The following is a 20,742-nucleotide window of genomic DNA, read 5'->3' on the forward strand; positions in this document are numbered from 1 at the left end:
TCTAGGAGACAGAAAAGGGCCAGAGACACAGGATGCCTACTGACATGACATCACAAAGACCTCATCTGTGTTTAATTGAGAAAAAAAACCTCTTACTGTCTTTTGAAGCGATCCTTAAACAGTCTAGGAGACAGAAAAGGGCCAGAGACACAGGATGCCTACTGACATGACATCACAAAGACCTCATCTGTGTTTAATTGAGAAAAAAAACCTCTTACTGTCTTTTGAAGCGATCCTTAAACAGTCTAGGAGTCAGAAAAGGGCCAGAGACAATGGAGGCCTATTGACATGACATCACAAAGACCTCATCTGTGTTTAATTGAGAAAAAAAACCTGTTACTGTCTTTTGAAGCGATCCTTAAACAGTCTAGGAGTCAGAAAAGGGCCAGAGACACTGGAGGCCTACTGACATGACATCACAAAGACCTCATCTGTGTTTAATTGAGAAAAAAAACCTCTTACTGTCTTTTGAAGCGATCCTTAAACAGTCTAGGAGTCAGAAAAGGGCCAGAGACAATGGAGGCCTACTGACATGACATCACAAAGACCTCATCTGTGTTTAATTGAGAAAAAAAACCTCTTACTGTCTTTTGAAGCGATCCTTAAAAAGTCTAGGAGTCAGAAAAGGGCCAGAGACACTGGATGCCTACTGACATGACATCACAAAGACCTCATCTGTGTTTAATTGAGAAAAAATCCTCCTACTGTCTTTTGAAGCCATCCTTAAACAGTCTAGGAGTCAGAAAAGGGCCAGAGACACTGGAGGCCTACTGACATGACATCACAAAGACCTCATCTGTGTTTAATTGAGGAGAAAAAACCTCTTACTGCCTTTTGGGGCCATCTTTAAACAGACTAAAAGTTAGAAAAGGGCCAGAGACACAGGATGCCTACTGACATGACATCACAAAGACCTCATCTGTGTTTAATTGAGAAAAAAAACCTCTTACTGTCTTTTGAAGCGATCCTTAAACAGTCTAGGAGTCAGAAAAGGGCCAGAGACACTGGAGGCCTACTGACATGACATCACAAAGACCTCATCTGTGTTTAATTGAGAAAAAAAACCTCTTTCTGTCTTTTGAAGTGATCCTTAAACAGTCTAGGAGTCAGAAAAGGGCCAGAGACACTGGATGCCTACTGACATGACATCACAAAGACCTCATCTGTGTTTAATTGAGAAAAAAAAAACCTCTTACTGCCTTTTGGGGCGATCTTTAAACAGACTAAAAGTCAGAAAAGGGCCAGAGACACTGGATACCTACTGACCTGACATCACAAAGACCTCATCTGTGTTTAATTGAGAAAAAAAAACCTCCTACTGTCTTTTGAAGCGATCCTTAAACAGTCTAGGAGTCAGAAAAGGGCCAGGGACTCAGGATGCCTACTGACATGACATCACAAAGACCTCATCTGTGTTTAATTGAGAAAAAAACCTCTTAATGTCTTTTGAAGTGATCCTTAAACAGTCTAGGAGTCAGAAAAGGGCCAGAGACACTGGATGCCTACTGACATGACATCACAAAGACCTCATCTGTGTTTAATTGAGAAAAAAAACCTCCTACTGTCTTTTGAAGCCATCCTTAAACAGTCTAGGAGTCAGAAAAGGGCCAGAGACACTGGATGCCTACTGACATGACATCACAAAGACCTCATCTGTGTTTAATTGAGAAAAAAAAACCTCTTACTGTCTTTTGGAGCGATCCTTAAACAGTCTAGGAGTCAGAAAACGGCCAGGGACACAGGAGGCCTACTGACATGACATCACAAAGACCTCATCTGTGTTTAATTGGGGATAAAAACCTCTTACTGTCTTTTGAAGCGATCCTTAAACTATCTAGGAGTCAGAAAAGGGCCAGAGACACTGGATGCCTACTGACATGACATCACAAAGACCTCATCTGTGTTTAATTGAGAAAAAAAACCTCTTTCTGTCTTTTGAAGTGATCCTTAAACAGTCTAGGAGTCAGAAAAGGGCCAGAGACACTGGATGCCTACTGACATGACATCACAAAGACCTCATCTGTGTTTAATTGAGAAAAAAAAAACCTCTTACTGCCTTTTGGGGCGATCTTTAAACAGACTAAAAGTCAGAAAAGGGCCAGAGACACTGGATACCTACTGACCTGACATCACAAAGACCTCACCTGTGTTTAATTGAGAAGAAAAAAACCTCTTAATGTCTTTTGAAGCGATCCTTAAATAGTCTAGGAGTCAGAAAAGGTCCAGAGACACTGGAGGCCTACTGACATGACATCACAAAGACCTCATCTGTGTTTAATTGAGAAAAAAAACCTCTTACTGTCTTTTGAAGCGATCCTTAAACAGTCTAGGAGTCAGAAAAGGGCCAGAGACACTGGAGGCCTACTGACATGACATCACAAAGACCTCATCTGTGTTTAATTGAAAAAAAAAACCTCTTACTGTCTTTTGAAGCGATCCTTAAACAGTCTAGGAATCAGAAAAGGGCCAGAGACACTGGATGCCTACTGACATGACATCAGAAAGACCTCATCTGTGTTTAATTGAGAAAAAAAAACCTCTTACTGCCTTTTGGGGCGATCTTTAAACAGACTAAAAGTCAGAAAAGGGCCAGAGACACAGGATGCCTACTGACATGACATCACAAAGACCTCATCTGTGTTTAATTGAGAAAAAAAACCTCTTACTGTCTTTTGAAGCCATCCTTAAACAGTCTAGGAGTCAGAAAAGGGCCAGAGACACTGGATGCCTACTGACATAACATCACAAAGACCTCATCTGTGTTTAATTGAGAAAAAAAAACCTCTTACTGTCTTTTGAAGCGATCCTTAAACAGACTAAAAGTCAGAAAAGGGCCAGAGACACTGGATACCTACTGACCTGACATCACAAAGACCTCACCTGTGTTTAATTGAGAAGAAAAAAACCTCTTAATGTCCTTTGAAGCGATCCTTAAACAGTCTAGGAGTCAGAAAAGGGCCAGAGACACTGGAGGCCTACTGACATGACATCACAAAGACCTCATCTGTGTTTAATTGAGAAAAAAAACCTCTTACTGTATTTTGAAGCGATCCTTAAACAGTCTAGGAGTCAGAAAAGGGCCAGGGACACAGGAGGCCTACTGACATGACATCACAAAGACCTCATCTGTGTTTAATTGGGGATAAAAACCTCTTGCTGTCTTTTGAAGCCATCCTTAAACAATGTAGGAGTCAGAAAATGGCCAGAGACACTGGATGCCTACTGACATGACATCACAAAGACCTCATCTGTGTTTAATTGAGAAAAAAACCTCTTACTGTCTTTTGAAGCGATCCTTAAACAGTCTAGGAGACAGAAAAGGGCCAGAGACACAGGATGCCTACTGACATGACATCACAAAGACCTCATCTGTGTTTAATTGAGAAAAAAAACCTCTTACTGTCTTTTGAAGCGATCCTTAAACAGTCTAGGAGACAGAAAAGGGCCAGAGACACAGGATGCCTACTGACATGACATCACAAAGACCTCATCTGTGTTTAATTGAGAAAAAAAACCTCTTACTGTCTTTTGAAGCGATCCTTAAACAGTCTAGGAGTCAGAAAAGGGCCAGAGACAATGGAGGCCTATTGACATGACATCACAAAGACCTCATCTGTGTTTAATTGAGAAAAAAAACCTCTTACTGTCTTTTGAAGCGATCCTTAAACAGTCTAGGAGTCAGAAAAGGGCCAGAGACAATGGAGGCCTACTGACATGACATCACAAAGACCTCATCTGTGTTTAATTGAGAAAAAAAACCTCTTACTGTCTTTTGAAGCGATCCTTAAAAAGTCTAGGAGTCAGAAAAGGGCCAGAGACACTGGATGCCTACTGACATGACATCACAAAGACCTCATCTGTGTTTAATTGAGAAAAAATCCTCCTACTGTCTTTTGAAGCCATCCTTAAACAGTCTAGGAGTCAGAAAAGGGCCAGAGACACTGGAGGCCTACTGACATGACATCACAAAGACCTCATCTGTGTTTAATTGAGAAAAAAAAAACCTCTTACTGCCTTTTGGGGCGATCTTTAAACAGACTAAAAGTCAGAAAAGGGCCAGAGACACTGGATACCTACTGACCTGACATCACAAAGACCTCACCTGTGTTTAATTGAGAAGAAAAAAACCTCTTAATGTCTTTTGAAGTGATCCTTAAACAGTCTAGGAGACAGAAAAGGGCCAGAGACACAGGATGCCTACTGACATGACATCACAAAGACCTCATCTGTGTTTAATTGAGAAAAAAAACCTCTTACTGTCTTTTGAAGCCATCCTTAAACAGTCTAGGAGTCAGAAAAGGGCCAGAGACACTGGATGCCTACTGACATGACATCACAAAGACCTCATCTGTGTTTAATTGAGAAGAAAAAAACCTCTTAATGTCTTTTGAAGTGATCCTTAAACAGTCTAGGAGACAGAAAAGGGCCAGAGACACAGGATGCCTACTGACATGACATCACAAAGACCTCATCTGTGTTTAATTGAGAAAAAAAACCTCTTACTGTCTTTTGAAGCCATCCTTAAACAGTCTAGGAGTCAGAAAAGGGCCAGAGACACTGGATGCCTACTGACATGACATCACAAAGACCTCATCTGTGTTTAATTGAGAAAAAAAAAACCTCTTACTGTCTTTTGAAGCGATCCTTAAACAGTCTAGGAGTCAGAAAAGGGCCAGAGACACTGGAGGCCTATTGACATGACATCACAAAGACCTCATCTGTGTTTAATTGAGAAAAAAAACCTCTTACTGTCTTTTGAAGCGATCCTTAAACAGTCTAGGAGTCAGAAAAGGGCCAGAGACACTGGATGCCTACTGACCTGACATCACAAAGACCTCATCTGTGTTTAATTGAGAAAAAAAACCTCTTGCTGTCTTTTGAAGCGATCCTTAAACAGTCTAGGAGTCAGAAAAGGGCCAGGGACAGGAGGCCTACTGACATGACATCACAAAGACCTCATCTGTGTTTAATTGAGAAAAAAAAAACCTCTTACTGCCTTTTGGGGCGATCTTTAAACAGACTAAAAGTCAGAAAAGGGCCAGAGACACTGGATACCTACTGACCTGATATCACAAAGACCTCACCTGTGTTTAATTGAGAAGAAAAAAACCTCTTAATGTCTTTTGAAGCGATCCTTAAACAGTCTAGGAGTCAGAAAAGGGCCACAGACACTGGAGGCCTACTGACATGACATCACAAAGATCTCATCTGTGTTTAATTGAGAAAAAAAACCTCTTACTGTCTTTTGAAGCGATCCTTAAACAGTCTAGGAGTCAGAAAAGGGCCAGAGACACTGGAGGCCTACTGACATGACATCACAAAGACCTCATCTGTGTTTAATTGAGAAAAAAAACCTCTTACTGTCTTTTAAAGCGATCCTTAAACAGTCTAGGAGTCAGAAAAGGGCCAGAGACACTGGAGGCCTACTGACATGACATCACAAAGACCTCATCTGTGTTTAATTGAGGAAAAAAAAAACCTCTTACTGCCTTTTGGGGCGATCTTTAAACAGACTAAAAGTCAGAAAAGGGCCAGAGACACTGGATACCTACTGACCTGACATCACAAAGACCTCACCTGTGTTTAATTGAGAAGAAAAAAACCTCTTAATGTCTTTTGAAGCGATCCTTAAATAGTCTAGGAGTCAGAAAAGGTCCAGAGACACTGGAGGCCTACTGACATGACATCACAAAGATCTCATCTGTGTTTAATTGAGAAAAAAAACCTCTTACTGTCTTTTGAAGCGATCCTTAAACAGTCTAGGAGTCAGAAAAGGGCCAGAGACACTGGAGGCCTACTGACATGACATCACAAAGATCTCATCTGTGTTTAATTGAGAAAAAAAACCTCTTACTGTCTTTTGAAGCGATCCTTAAACAGTCTAGGAGTCAGAAAAGGGCCAGAGACACTGGAGGCCTACTGACATGACATCACAAAGACCTCATCTGTGTTTAATTGAGAAAAAAAAACCTCTTACTGCCTTTTGGGGCGATCTTTAAACAGACTAAAAGTCAGAAAAGGGCCAGAGACACTGGATACCTACTGACATGACATCAGAAAGACCTCATCTGTGTTTAATTGAGGAAAAAAAACCTCTTACTGCCTTTTGGGGCGATCTTTAAACAGACTAAAAGTCAGAAAAGGGCCAGAGACACTGGATACCTACTGACCTGACATCACAAAGACCTCACCTGTGTTTAATTGAGAAGAAAAAAAACTCTTAATGTCTTTTGAAGCGATCCTTAAACAGTCTAGGAGTCAGAAAAGGTCCAGAGACACTGGAGGCCTACTGACATGACATCACAAAGACCTCATCTGTGTTTAATTGAGAAAAAAAACCTCTTACTGTCTTTTGAAGCGATCCTTAAACAGTCTAGGAGACAGAAAAGGGCCAGAGACACAGGATGCCTACTGACATGACATCACAAAGACCTCATCTGTGTTTAATTGAGAAAAAAACCTCTTAATGTTTTTTGAAGCGATCCTTAAACAGTCTAGGAGACAGAAAAGGGCCAGAGACACTGGAGGCCTACTGACATGACATCACAAAGACCTCATCTGTGTTTAATTGAGAAAAAAAACCTCTTACTGTCTTTTGAAGCGATCCTTAAACAGTCTAGGAGTCAGAAAAGGGCCAGAGACACAGGATGCCTACTGACATGACATCACAAAGACCTCATCTGTGTTTAATTGAGAAAAAAAACCTCTTAATGTCTTTTGAAGCGATCCTTAAACAGTCTAGGAGACAGAAAAGGGCCAGAGACACTGGAGGCCTACTAACATGACATCACAAAGACCTAATCTGTGTTTAATTGAGAAAAAAAACCTCTTACTGTCTTTTGAAGTGATCCTTAAACAGTCTAGGAGACAGAAAAGGGCCAGAGACACAGGATACCTACTGACCTGACATCACAAAGACCTCACCTGTGTTTAATTGAGAAGAAAAAAAACTCTTAATGTCTTTTGAAGCGATCCTTAAACAGTCTAGGAGACAGAAAAGGGCCAGAGACACAGGATGCCTACTGACATGACATCACAAAGACCTCATCAGTGTTTAATTGAGAAAAAAAACCTCCTACTGTCTTTTGAAGCGATCCTTAAACAGTCTAGGAGTCAGAAAAGGGCCAGAGACACAGGATGCCTACTGACATGACATCACAAAGACCTCATTTGTGTTTAATTGAGAAAAAAAACCTCTTACTGTCTTTTGAAGCTATCCTTAAACAGTCTAGGAGTCAGAAAAGGGCCAGAGACACTGGATGCCTACTGACATGACATCACAAAGACCTCATCTGTGTTTAATTGAGAAAAAAAACCTCCTACTGTCTTTTGAAGCCATCCTTAAACAGTCTAGGAGTCAGAAAAGGGCCAGAGACACTGGAGGCCTACTGACATGACATCACAAAGACCTCATCTGTGTTTAATTGAGAAAAAAAAACCTCTTACTGTCTTTTGAAGCGATCCTTAAACAGTCTAGGAGTCAGAAAAGGGCCAGGGACAGGAGGCCTACTGACATGACATCACAAAGACCTCATCTGTGTTTAATTGAGAAAAAAAAACCTCTTACTGCCTTTTGGGGCGATCTTTAAACAGACTAAAAGTCAGAAAAGGGCCAGAGACACTGGATACCTACTGACCTGATATCACAAAGACCTCACCTGTGTTTAATTGAGAAGAAAAAAACCTCTTAATGTCTTTTGAAGCGATCCTTAAACAGTCTAGGAGTCAGAAAAGGGCCAGAGACACTGGAGGCCTATTGACATGACATCACAAAGACCTCATCTGTGTTTAATTGAGAAAAAAAAAACCTCTTACTGCCTTTTGGGGCGATCTTTAAACAGACTAAAAGTCAGAAAAGGGCCAGAGACACTGGATACCTACTGACCTGACATCACAAAGACCTCACCTGTGTTTAATTGAGAAGAAAAAAACCTCTTAATGTCTTTTGAAGCGATCCTTAAACAGTCTAGGAGACAGAAAAGGGCCAGAGACACTGGAGGACTACTGACATGACATCACAAAGACCTCATCTGTGTTTAATTGAGAAAAAAAACCTCTTACTGTCTTTTGAAGCGATCCTTAAACAGTCTAGGAGTCAGAAAAGGGCCAGAGACACTGGAGGCCTACTGACATGACATCACAAAGACCTCATCTGTGTTTAATTGAGAAAAAAAACCTCTTACTGTCTTTTGAAGTAATCCTTAAACAGTCTAGGAGACAGCAAAGGGCCAGAGACACAGGATGCCTACTGACATGACATCACAAAGACCTCATCTGTGTTTAATTGAGAAAAAAAACCTCTTACTGTCTTTTGAAGCGATCCTTAAACAGTCTAGGAGTCAGAAAAGGGCCAGAGACACTGGATGCCTACTGACATGACATCACAAAGACCTCATCTGTGTTTAATTGAGAAAAAAAACCTCCTACTGTCTTTTGAAGCGATCCTTAAACAGTCTAGGAGTCAGAAAAGGACCAAAGAAACTGGATGCCTACTGACATGACATCACAAAGACCTCATCTGTGTTTAATTGAGAAAAAAAACCTCCTACTGTCTTGTGAAGCGATCCTTAAACAGTCTAGGAGTCAGAAAAGGGCCAGAGACACTGGATACCTACTGACATGATATCACAAAGACCTCACCATTGTTTAATTGAGAAGAAAAAAACCTCTTACTGCCTTTTGGGGCGATCTTTAAACAGCCTAGGGGTCAGAAAAGGGCCAGAGACACTGGATGCCTACTGACATGACATCACAAAGACCTCATCTGTGTTTAATTGAGAAAAAAAACCTCTTACTGTCTTTTGAAGCGATCCTTAAACAGTCTAGGAGTCAGAAAAGGGCCAGAGACACTGGATGCCTACTGACATGACATCACAAAGACCTCATCTGTGTTTAATTGAGAAAAAAAACCTCCTACTGTCTTTTGAAGCGATCCTTAAACAGTCTAGGAGTCAGAAAAGGGCCAGAGACACTGGAGGCCTACTGACATGACATCAAAAAAGACCTCATCTGTGTTTAATTGGGGATAAAAACCTCTTACTGTCTTTTGAAGCCATCCTTAAACAATCTAGGAGTCAGAAAAGGGCCAGAGACACTGGATGCCTACTGACATGACATCACAAAGACCTCATCTGTGTTTAATTGAGAAAAAAACCCTCTTAGTGTCTTTTGAAGCGATCCTTAAACAGTCTAGGAGTCAGAAAAGGGCCAGGGACTCAGGATGCCTACTGACATGACATCACAAAGACCTCATCTGTGTTTAATTGAGAAAAAAACCTCTTACTGTCTTTTGAAGCGATCCTTAAACAGTCTAGGAGTCAGAAAAGGGCCAGAGACACTGGATGCCTACTGACATGACATCACAAAGACCTCATCTGTGTTTAATTGAGAAAAAAATCCTCCTACTGTCTTTTGAAGCCATCCTTAAACAGTCTAGGAGTCAGAAAAGGGCCAGAGACACTGGATGCCTACTGACATGACATCACAAAGACCTCATCTGTGTTTAATTGAGAAAAAAATCCTCCTACTGTCTTTTGAAGCCATCCTTAAACAGTCTAGGAGTCAGAAAAGGGCCAGAGACACTGGATGCCTACTGACATGACATCACAAAGACCTCATCTGTGTTTAATTGAGAAAAAAATCCTCCTACTGTCTTTTGAAGCCATCCTTAAACAGTCTAGGAGTCAGAAAAGGGCCAGAGACACTGGATGCCTACTGACATGACATCACAAAGACCTCATCTGTGTTTAATTGAGAAAAAAATCCTCCTACTGTCTTTTGAAGCCATCCTTAAACAGTCTAGGAGTCAGAAAAGGGCCAGAGACACTGGATGCCTACTGACATGACATCACAAAGACCTCATCTGTGTTTAATTGAGAAAAAAATCCTCCTACTGTCTTTTGAAGCCATCCTTAAACAGTCTAGGAGTCAGAAAAGGGCCAGAGACACTGGAGGCCTACTGACATGACATCACAAAGACCTCATCTGTGTTTAATTGAGAAAAAAAACCTCTTACTGTCTTTTGAAGCGATCCTTAAACAGTCTAGGAGTCAGAAAAGGGCCAGAGACACTGGATGCCTACTGACATGACATCACAAAGACCTCATCTGTGTTTAATTGAGAAAAAAAACCTCCTACTGTCTTTTGAAGCCATCCTTAAACAGTCTAGGAGTCAGAAAAGGGCCAGAGACACTGGAGGCCTACTGACATGACATCACAAAGACCTCATCTGTGTTTAATTGAGAAAAAAAACCCTCTTACTGTCTTTTGGAGCGATCCTTAAACAGTCTAGGAGTCAGAAAACGGCCAGGGACACAGGAGGCCTACTGACATGACATCACAAAGACCTCATCTGTGTTTAATTGGGGATAAAAACCTCTTACTGTCTTTTGAAGCGATCCTTAAACTATCTAGGAGTCAGAAAAGGGCCAGAGACACTGGATGCCTACTGACATGACATCACAAAGACCTCATCTGTGTTTAATTGAGAAAAAAAAACCTCTTTCTGTCTTTTGAAGTGATCCTTAAACAGTCTAGGAGTCAGAAAAGGGCCAGAGACACTGGATGCCTACTGACATGACATCACAAAGACCTCATCTGTGTTTAATTGAGAAAAAAAAAAACCTCTTACTGCCTTTTGGGGCGATCTTTAAACAGACTAAAAGTCAGAAAAGGGCCAGAGACACTGGATACCTACTGACCTGACATCACAAAGACCTCATCTGTGTTTAATTGAGAAAAAAAACCTCCTACTGTCTTTTGAAGCGATCCTTAAACAGTCTAGGTGTCAGAAAAGGGCCAGAGACACTGGAGGCCTACTGACATGACATCACAAAGACCTCATCTGTGTTTAATTGAGAAAAAAACCCTCTTAGTGTCTTTTGAAGCGATCCTTAAACAGTCTAGGAGTCAGAAAAGGGCCAGGGACTCAGGATGCCTACTGACATGACATCACATAGACCTCATCTGTGTTTAATTGAAAAAAAAACCTCTTAATGTCTTTTGAAGCGATCCTTAAACAGTCTAGGAGTCAGAAAAGGGCCAGAGACACTGGATGCTTACTGACATGACATCACAAAGACCTCATCTGTGTTTAATTGAGAAAAAAAACCTGTTACTGTCTTTTGAAGCGATCCTTAAACAGTCTAGGAGTCAGAAAAGGGCCAGAGACACTGGATGCCTACTGACATGACATCACAAAGACCTCATCTGTGTTTAATTGAGAAAAAATCCTCCTACTGTCTTTTGAAGCCATCCTTAAACAGTCTAGGAGTCAGAAAAGGGCCAGAGACACTGGAGGCCTACTGACATGACATCACAAAGACCTCATCTGTGTTTAATTGAGAAAAAAAACCTCTTACTGTCTTTTGAAGCGATCCTTAAACAGTCTAGGAGTCATAAAAGGGCCAGAGACACTGGATGCCTACTGACATGACATCACAAAGACCTCATCTGTGTTTAATTGAGAAAAAAAACCTCCTACTGTCTTTTGAAGCCATCCTTAAACAGTCTAGGAGTCAGAAAAGGGCCGGAGACACTGGATGCCTACTGACATGACATCACAAAGACCTCATCTGTGTTTAATTGAGAAAAAAAAACCTCTTACTGTCTTTTGGAGCGATCCTTAAACAGTCTAGGAGTCAGAAAACGGCCAGGGACACAGGAGGCCTACTGACATGACATCACAAAGACCTCATCTGTGTTTAATTGGGGATAAAAACCTCTTACTGTCTTTTGAAGCGATCCTTAAACTATCTAGGAGTCAGAAAAGGGCCAGAGACACTGGATGCCTACTGACATGACATCACAAAGACCTCATCTGTGTTTAATTGAGAAAAAAAACCTCTTTCTGTCTTTTGAAGTGATCCTTAAACAGTCTAGGAGTCAGAAAAGGGCCAGAGACACTGGATGCCTACTGACATGACATCACAAAGACCTCATCTGTGTTTAATTGAGAAAAAAAAAACCTCTTACTGCCTTTTGGGGCGATCTTTAAACAGACTAAAAGTCAGAAAAGGGCCAGAGACACTGGATACCTACTGACCTGACATCACAAAGACCTCATCTGTGTTTAATTGAGAAAAAAAACCTCCTACTGTCTTTTGAAGCGATCCTTAAACAGTCTAGGTGTCAGAAAAGGGCCAGAGACACTGGAGGCCTACTGACATGACATCACAAAGACCTCATCTGTGTTTAATTGAGAAAAAAACCCTCTTAGTGTCTTTTGAAGCGATCCTTAAACAGTCTAGGAGTCAGAAAAGGGCCAGGGACTCAGGATGCCTACTGACATGACATCACATAGACCTCATCTGTGTTTAATTGAGAAAAAAACCTCTTAATGTCTTTTGAAGCGATCCTTAAACAGTCTAGGAGTCAGAAAAGGGCCAGAGACACTGGATGCTTACTGACATGACATCACAAAGACCTCATCTGTGTTTAATTGAGAAAAAAAACCTGTTACTGTCTTTTGAAGCGATCCTTAAACAGTCTAGGAGTCAGAAAAGGGCCAGAGACACTGGATGCCTACTGACATGACATCACAAAGACCTCATCTGTGTTTAATTGAGAAAAAATCCTCCTACTGTCTTTTGAAGCCATCCTTAAACAGTCTAGGAGTCAGAAAAGGGCCAGAGACACAGGATGCCTACTGACATGACATCACAAAGACCTCATTTGTGTTTAATTGAGAAAAAAAACCTCTTACTGTCTTTTGAAGCTATCCTTAAACAGTCTAGGAGTCAGAAAAGGGCCAGAGACACTGGATGCCTACTGACATGACATCACAAAGACCTCATCTGTGTTTAATTGAGAAAAAAAACCTCCTACTGTCTTTTGAAGCCATCCTTAAACAGTCTAGGAGTCAGAAAAGGGCCAGAGACACTGGAGGCCTACTGACATGACATCACAAAGACCTCATCTGTGTTTAATTGAGAAAAAAAAACCTCTTACTGTCTTTTGAAGCGATCCTTAAACAGTCTAGGAGTCAGAAAAGGGCCAGGGACAGGAGGCCTACTGACATGACATCACAAAGACCTCATCTGTGTTTAATTGAGAAAAAAAAACCTCTTACTGCCTTTTGGGGCGATCTTTAAACAGACTAAAAGTCAGAAAAGGGCCAGAGACACTGGATACCTACTGACCTGATATCACAAAGACCTCACCTGTGTTTAATTGAGAAGAAAAAAACCTCTTAATGTCTTTTGAAGCGATCCTTAAACAGTCTAGGAGTCAGAAAAGGGCCAGAGACACTGGAGGCCTATTGACATGACATCACAAAGACCTCATCTGTGTTTAATTGAGAAAAAAAAAACCTCTTACTGCCTTTTGGGGCGATCTTTAAACAGACTAAAAGTCAGAAAAGGGCCAGAGACACTGGATACCTACTGACCTGACATCACAAAGACCTCACCTGTGTTTAATTGAGAAGAAAAAAACCTCTTAATGTCTTTTGAAGCGATCCTTAAACAGTCTAGGAGACAGAAAAGGGCCAGAGACACTGGAGGACTACTGACGTGACATCACAAAGACCTCATCTGTGTTTAATTGAGAAAAAAAACCTCTTACTGTCTTTTGAAGCGATCCTTAAACAGTCTAGGAGTCAGAAAAGGGCCAGAGACACTGGAGGCCTACTGACATGACATCACAAAGACCTCATCTGTGTTTAATTGAGAAAAAAAACCTCTTACTGTCTTTTGAAGTAATCCTTAAACAGTCTAGGAGACAGCAAAGGGCCAGAGACACAGGATGCCTACTGACATGACATCACAAAGACCTCATCTGTGTTTAATTGAGAAAAAAAACCTCTTACTGTCTTTTGAAGCGATCCTTAAACAGTCTAGGAGTCAGAAAAGGGCCAGAGACACTGGATGCCTACTGACATGACATCACAAAGACCTCATCTGTGTTTAATTGAGAAAAAAAACCTCCTACTGTCTTTTGAAGCGATCCTTAAACAGTCTAGGAGTCAGAAAAGGACCAAAGAAACTGGATGCCTACTGACATGACATCACAAAGACCTCATCTGTGTTTAATTGAGAAAAAAAACCTCCTACTGTCTTTTGAAGCGATCCTTAAACAGTCTAGGAGTCAGAAAAGGGCCAGAGACACTGGATACCTACTGACATGATATCACAAAGACCTCACCATTGTTTAATTGAGAAGAAAAAAACCTCTTACTGCCTTTTGGGGCGATCTTTAAACAGCCTAGGGGTCAGAAAAGGGCCAGAGACACTGGATGCCTACTGACATGACATCACAAAGACCTCATCTGTGTTTAATTGAGAAAAAAAACCTCTTACTGTCTTTTGAAGCGATCCTTAAACAGTCTAGGAGTCAGAAAAGGGCCAGAGACACTGGATGCCTACTGACATGACATCACAAAGACCTCATCTGTGTTTAATTGAGAAAAAAAACCTCCTACTGTCTTTTGAAGCGATCCTTAAACAGTCTAGGAGTCAGAAAAGGGCCAGAGACACTGGAGGCCTACTGACATGACATCAAAAAAGACCTCATCTGTGTTTAATTGGGGATAAAAACCTCTTACTGTCTTTTGAAGCCATCCTTAAACAATCTAGGAGTCAGAAAAGGGCCAGAGACACTGGATGCCTACTGACATGACATCACAAAGACCTCATCTGTGTTTAATTGAGAAAAAAACCCTCTTAGTGTCTTTTGAAGCGATCCTTAAACAGTCTAGGAGTCAGAAAAGGGCCAGGGACTCAGGATGCCTACTGACATGACATCACAAAGACCTCATCTGTGTTTAATTGAGAAAAAAACCTCTTACTGTCTTTTGAAGCGATCCTTAAACAGTCTAGGAGTCAGAAAAGGGCCAGAGACACTGGATGCCTACTGACATGACATCACAAAGACCTCATCTGTGTTTAATTGAGAAAAAAATCCTCCTACTGTCTTTTGAAGCCATCCTAAAACAGTCTAGGAGTCAGAAAAGGGCCAGAGACACTGGATGCCTACTGACATGACATCACAAAGACCTCATCTGTGTTTAATTGAGAAAAAAATCCTCCTACTGTCTTTTGAAGCCATCCTTAAACAGTCTAGGAGTCAGAAAAGGGCCAGAGACACTGGATGCCTACTGACATGACATCACAAAGACCTCATCTGTGTTTAATTGAGAAAAAAATCCTCCTACTGTCTTTTGAAGCCATCCTTAAACAGTCTAGGAGTCAGAAAAGGGCCAGAGACACTGGATGCCTACTGACATGACATCACAAAGACCTCATCTGTGTTTAATTGAGAAAAAAATCCTCCTACTGTCTTTTGAAGCCATCCTTAAACAGTCTAGGAGTCAGAAAAGGGCCAGAGACACTGGATGCCTACTGACATGACATCACAAAGACCTCATCTGTGTTTAATTGAGAAAAAAATCCTCCTACTGTCTTTTGAAGCCATCCTTAAACAGTCTAGGAGTCAGAAAAGGGCCAGAGACACTGGAGGCCTACTGACATGACATCACAAAGACCTCATCTGTGTTTAATTGAGAAAAAAAACCTCTTACTGTCTTTTGAAGCGATCCTTAAACAGTCTAGGAGTCAGAAAAGGGCCAGAGACACTGGATGCCTACTGACATGACATCACAAAGACCTCATCTGTGTTTAATTGAGAAAAAAAACCTCCTACTGTCTTTTGAAGCCATCCTTAAACAGTCTAGGAGTCAGAAAAGGGCCAGAGACACTGGAGGCCTACTGACATGACATCACAAAGACCTCATCTGTGTTTAATTGAGAAAAAAAACCCTCTTACTGTCTTTTGGAGCGATCCTTAAACAGTCTAGGAGTCAGAAAACGGCCAGGGACACAGGAGGCCTACTGACATGACATCACAAAGACCTCATCTGTGTTTAATTGGGGATAAAAACCTCTTACTGTCTTTTGAAGCGATCCTTAAACTATCTAGGAGTCAGAAAAGGGCCAGAGACACTGGATGCCTACTGACATGACATCACAAAGACCTCATCTGTGTTTAATTGAGAAAAAAAACCTCTTTCTGTCTTTTGAAGTGATCCTTAAACAGTCTAGGAGTCAGAAAAGGGCCAGAGACACTGGATGCCTACTGACATGACATCACAAAGACCTCATCTGTGTTTAATTGAGAAAAAAAACCTCCTACTGTCTTTTGAAGCGATCCTTAAACAGTCTAGGTGTCAGAAAAGGGCCAGAGACACTGGAGGCCTACTGACATGACATCACAAAGACCTCATCTGTGTTTAATTGAGAAAAAAACCCTCTTAGTGTCTTTTGAAGCGATCCTTAAACAGTCTAGGAGTCAGAAAAGGGCCAGGGACTCAGGATGCCTACTGACATGACATCACATAGACCTCATCTGTGTTTAATTGAAAAAAAAACCTCTTAATGTCTTTTGAAGCGATCCTTAAACAGTCTAGGAGTCAGAAAAGGGCCAGAGACACTGGATGCTTACTGACATGACATCACAAAGACCTCATCTGTGTTTAATTGAGAAAAAAAACCTGTTACTGTCTTTTGAAGCGATCCTTAAACAGTCTAGGAGTCAGAAAAGGGCCAGAGACACTGGATGCCTACTGACATGACATCACAAAGACCTCATCTGTGTTTAATTGAGAAAAAATCCTCCTACTGTCTTTTGAAGCCATCCTTAAACAGTCTAGGAGTCAGAAAAGGGCCAGAGACACTGGAGGCCTACTGACATGACATCACAAAGACCTCATCTGTGTTTAATTGAGAAAAAAAACCTCTTACTGTCTTTTGAAGCGATCCTTAAACAGTCTAGGAGTCATAAAAGGGCCAGAGACACTGGATGCCTACTGACATGACATCACAAAGACCTCATCTGTGTTTAATTGAGAAAAAAAACCTCCTACTGTCTTTTGAAGCCATCCTTAAACAGTCTAGGAGTCAGAAAAGGGCCGGAGACACTGGATGCCTACTGACATGACATCACAAAGACCTCATCTGTGTTTAATTGAGAAAAAAAAACCTCTTACTGTCTTTTGGAGCGATCCTTAAACAGTCTAGGAGTCAGAAAACGGCCAGGGACACAGGAGGCCTACTGACATGACATCACAAAGACCTCATCTGTGTTTAATTGGGGATAAAAACCTCTTACTGTCTTTTGAAGCGATCCTTAAACTATCTAGGAGTCAGAAAAGGGCCAGAGACACTGGATGCCTACTGACATGACATCACAAAGACCTCATCTGTGTTTAATTGAGAAAAAAAACCTCTTTCTGTCTTTTGAAGTGATCCTTAAACAGTCTAGGAGTCAGAAAAGGGCCAGAGACACTGGATGCCTACTGACATGACATCACAAAGACCTCATCTGTGTTTAATTGAGAAAAAAAAAACCTCTTACTGCCTTTTGGGGCGATCTTTAAACAGACTAAAAGTCAGAAAAGGGCCAGAGACACTGGATACCTACTGACCTGACATCACAAAGACCTCATCTGTGTTTAATTGAGAAAAAAAACCTCCTACTGTCTTTTGAAGCGATCCTTAAACAGTCTAGGTGTCAGAAAAGGGCCAGAGACACTGGAGGCCTACTGACATGACATCACAAAGACCTCATCTGTGTTTAATTGAGAAAAAAACCCTCTTAGTGTCTTTTGAAGCGATCCTTAAACAGTCTAGGAGTCAGAAAAGGGCCAGGGACTCAGGATGCCTACTGACATGACATCACATAGACCTCATCTGTGTTTAATTGAGAAAAAAACCTCTTAATGTCTTTTGAAGCGATCCTTAAACAGTCTAGGAGTCAGAAAAGGGCCAGAGACACTGGATGCTTACTGACATGACATCACAAAGACCTCATCTGTGTTTAATTGAGAAAAAAAACCTGTTACTGTCTTTTGAAGCGATCCTTAAACAGTCTAGGAGTCAGAAAAGGGCCAGAGACACTGGATGCCTACTGACATGACATCACAAAGACCTCATCTGTGTTTAATTGAGAAAAAATCCTCCTACTGTCTTTTGAAGCCATCCTTAAACAGTCTAGGAGTCAGAAAAGGGCCAGAGACACAGGATGCCTACTGACATGACATCACAAAGACCTCATTTGTGTTTAATTGAGAAAAAAAACCTCTTACTGTCTTTTGAAGCTATCCTTAAACAGTCTAGGAGTCAGAAAAGGGCCAGAGACACTGGATGCCTACTGACATGACATCACAAAGACCTCATCTGTGTTTAATTGAGAAAAAAAACCTCCTACTGTCTTTTGAAGCCATCCTTAAACAGTCTAGGAGTCAGAAAAGGGCCAGAGACACTGGAGGCCTACTGACATGACATCACAAAGACCTCATCTGTGTTTAATTGAGAAAAAAAAACCTCTTACTGTCTTTTGAAGCGATCCTTAAACAGTCTAGGAGTCAGAAAAGGGCCAGGGACAGGAGGCCTACTGACATGACATCACAAAGACCTCATCTGTGTTTAATTGAGAAAAAAAAACCTCTTACTGCCTTTTGGGGCGATCTTTAAACAGACTAAAAGTCAGAAAAGGGCCAGAGACACTGGATACCTACTGACCTGATATCACAAAGACCTCACCTGTGTTTAATTGAGAAGAAAAAAACCTCTTAATGTCTTTTGAAGCGATCCTTAAACAGTCTAGGAGTCAGAAAAGGGCCAGAGACACTGGAGGCCTATTGACATGACATCACAAAGACCTCATCTGTGTTTAATTGAGAAAAAAAAAACCTCTTACTGCCTTTTGGGGCGATCTTTAAACAGACTAAAAGTCAGAAAAGGGCCAGAGACACTGGATACCTACTGACCTGACATCACAAAGACCTCACCTGTGTTTAATTGAGAAGAAAAAAACCTCTTAATGTCTTTTGAAGCGATCCTTAAACAGTCTAGGAGACAGAAAAGGGCCAGAGACACTGGAGGACTACTGACATGACATCACAAAGACCTCATCTGTGTTTAATTGAGAAAAAAAACCTCTTACTGTCTTTTGAAGCGATCCTTAAACAGTCTAGGAGTCAGAAAAGGGCCAGAGACACTGGAGGCCTACTGACATGACATCACAAAGACCTCATCTGTGTTTAATTGAGAAAAAAAACCTCTTACTGTCTTTTGAAGTAATCCTTAAACAGTCTAGGAGACAGCAAAGGGCCAGAGACACAGGATGCCTACTGACATGACATCACAAAGACCTCATCTGTGTTTAATTGAGAAAAAAAACCTCTTACTGTCTTTTGAAGCGATCCTTAAACAGTCTAGGAGTCAGAAAAGGGCCAGAGACACTGGATGCCTACTGACATGACATCACAAAGACCTCATCTGTGTTTAATTGAGAAAAAAAACCTCCTACTGTCTTTTGAAGCGATCCTTAAACAGTCTAGGAGTCAGAAAAGGACCAAAGAAACTGGATGCCTACTGACATGACATCACAAAGACCTCATCTGTGTTTAATTGAGAAAAAAAACCTCCTACTGTCTTTTGAAGCGATCCTTAAACAGTCTAGGAGTCAGAAAAGGGCCAGAGACACTGGATACCTACTGACATGATATCACAAAGACCTCACCATTGTTTAATTGAGAAGAAAAAAACCTCTTACTGCCTTTTGGGGCGATCTTTAAACAGCCTAGGGGTCAGAAAAGGGCCAGAGACACTGGATGCCTACTGACATGACATCACAAAGACCTCATCTGTGTTTAATTGAGAAAAAAAACCTCTTACTGTCTTTTGAAGCGATCCTTAAACAGTCTAGGAGTCAGAAAAGGGCCAGAGACACTGGATGCCTACTGACATGACATCACAAAGACCTCATCTGTGTTTAATTGAGAAAAAAAACCTCCTACTGTCTTTTGAAGCGATCCTTAAACAGTCTAGGAGTCAGAAAAGGGCCAGAGACACTGGAGGCCTACTGACATGACATCAAAAAAGACCTCATCTGTGTTTAATTGGGGATAAAAACCTCTTACTGTCTTTTGAAGCCATCCTTAAACAATCTAGGAGTCAGAAAAGGGCCAGAGACACTGGATGCCTACTGACATGACATCACAAAGACCTCATCTGTGTTTAATTGAGAAAAAAACCCTCTTAGTGTCTTTTGAAGCGATCCTTAAACAGTCTAGGAGTCAGAAAAGGGCCAGGGACTCAGGATGCCTACTGACATGACATCACAAAGACCTCATCTGTGTTTAATTGAGAAAAAAACCTCTTACTGTCTTTTGAAGCGATCCTTAAACAGTCTAGGAGTCAGAAAAGGGCCAGAGACACTGGATGCCTACTGACATGACATCACAAAGACCTCATCTGTGTTTAATTGAGAAAAAAATCCTCCTACTGTCTTTTGAAGCCATCCTAAAACAGTCTAGGAGTCAGAAAAGGGCCAGAGACACTGGATGCCTACTGACATGACATCACAAAGACCTCATCTGTGTTTAATTGAGAAAAAAATCCTCCTACTGTCTTTTGAAGCCATCCTTAAACAGTCTAGGAGTCAGAAAAGGGCCAGAGACACTGGATGCCTACTGACATGACATCACAAAGACCTCATCTGTGTTTAATTGAGAAAAAAATCCTCCTACTGTCTTTTGAAGCCATCCTTAAACAGTCTAGGAGTCAGAAAAGGGCCAGAGACACTGGATGCCTACTGACATGACATCACAAAGACCTCATCTGTGTTTAATTGAGAAAAAAATCCTCCTACTGTCTTTTGAAGCCATCCTTAAACAGTCTAGGAGTCAGAAAAGGGCCAGAGACACTGGATGCCTACTGACATGACATCACAAAGACCTCATCT

Source organism: Paroedura picta, chromosome 17 (assembly GCF_049243985.1).
Source record: "Paroedura picta isolate Pp20150507F chromosome 17, Ppicta_v3.0, whole genome shotgun sequence".
Classification (NCBI taxonomy): Eukaryota; Metazoa; Chordata; class Lepidosauria; order Squamata; family Gekkonidae; genus Paroedura; species Paroedura picta.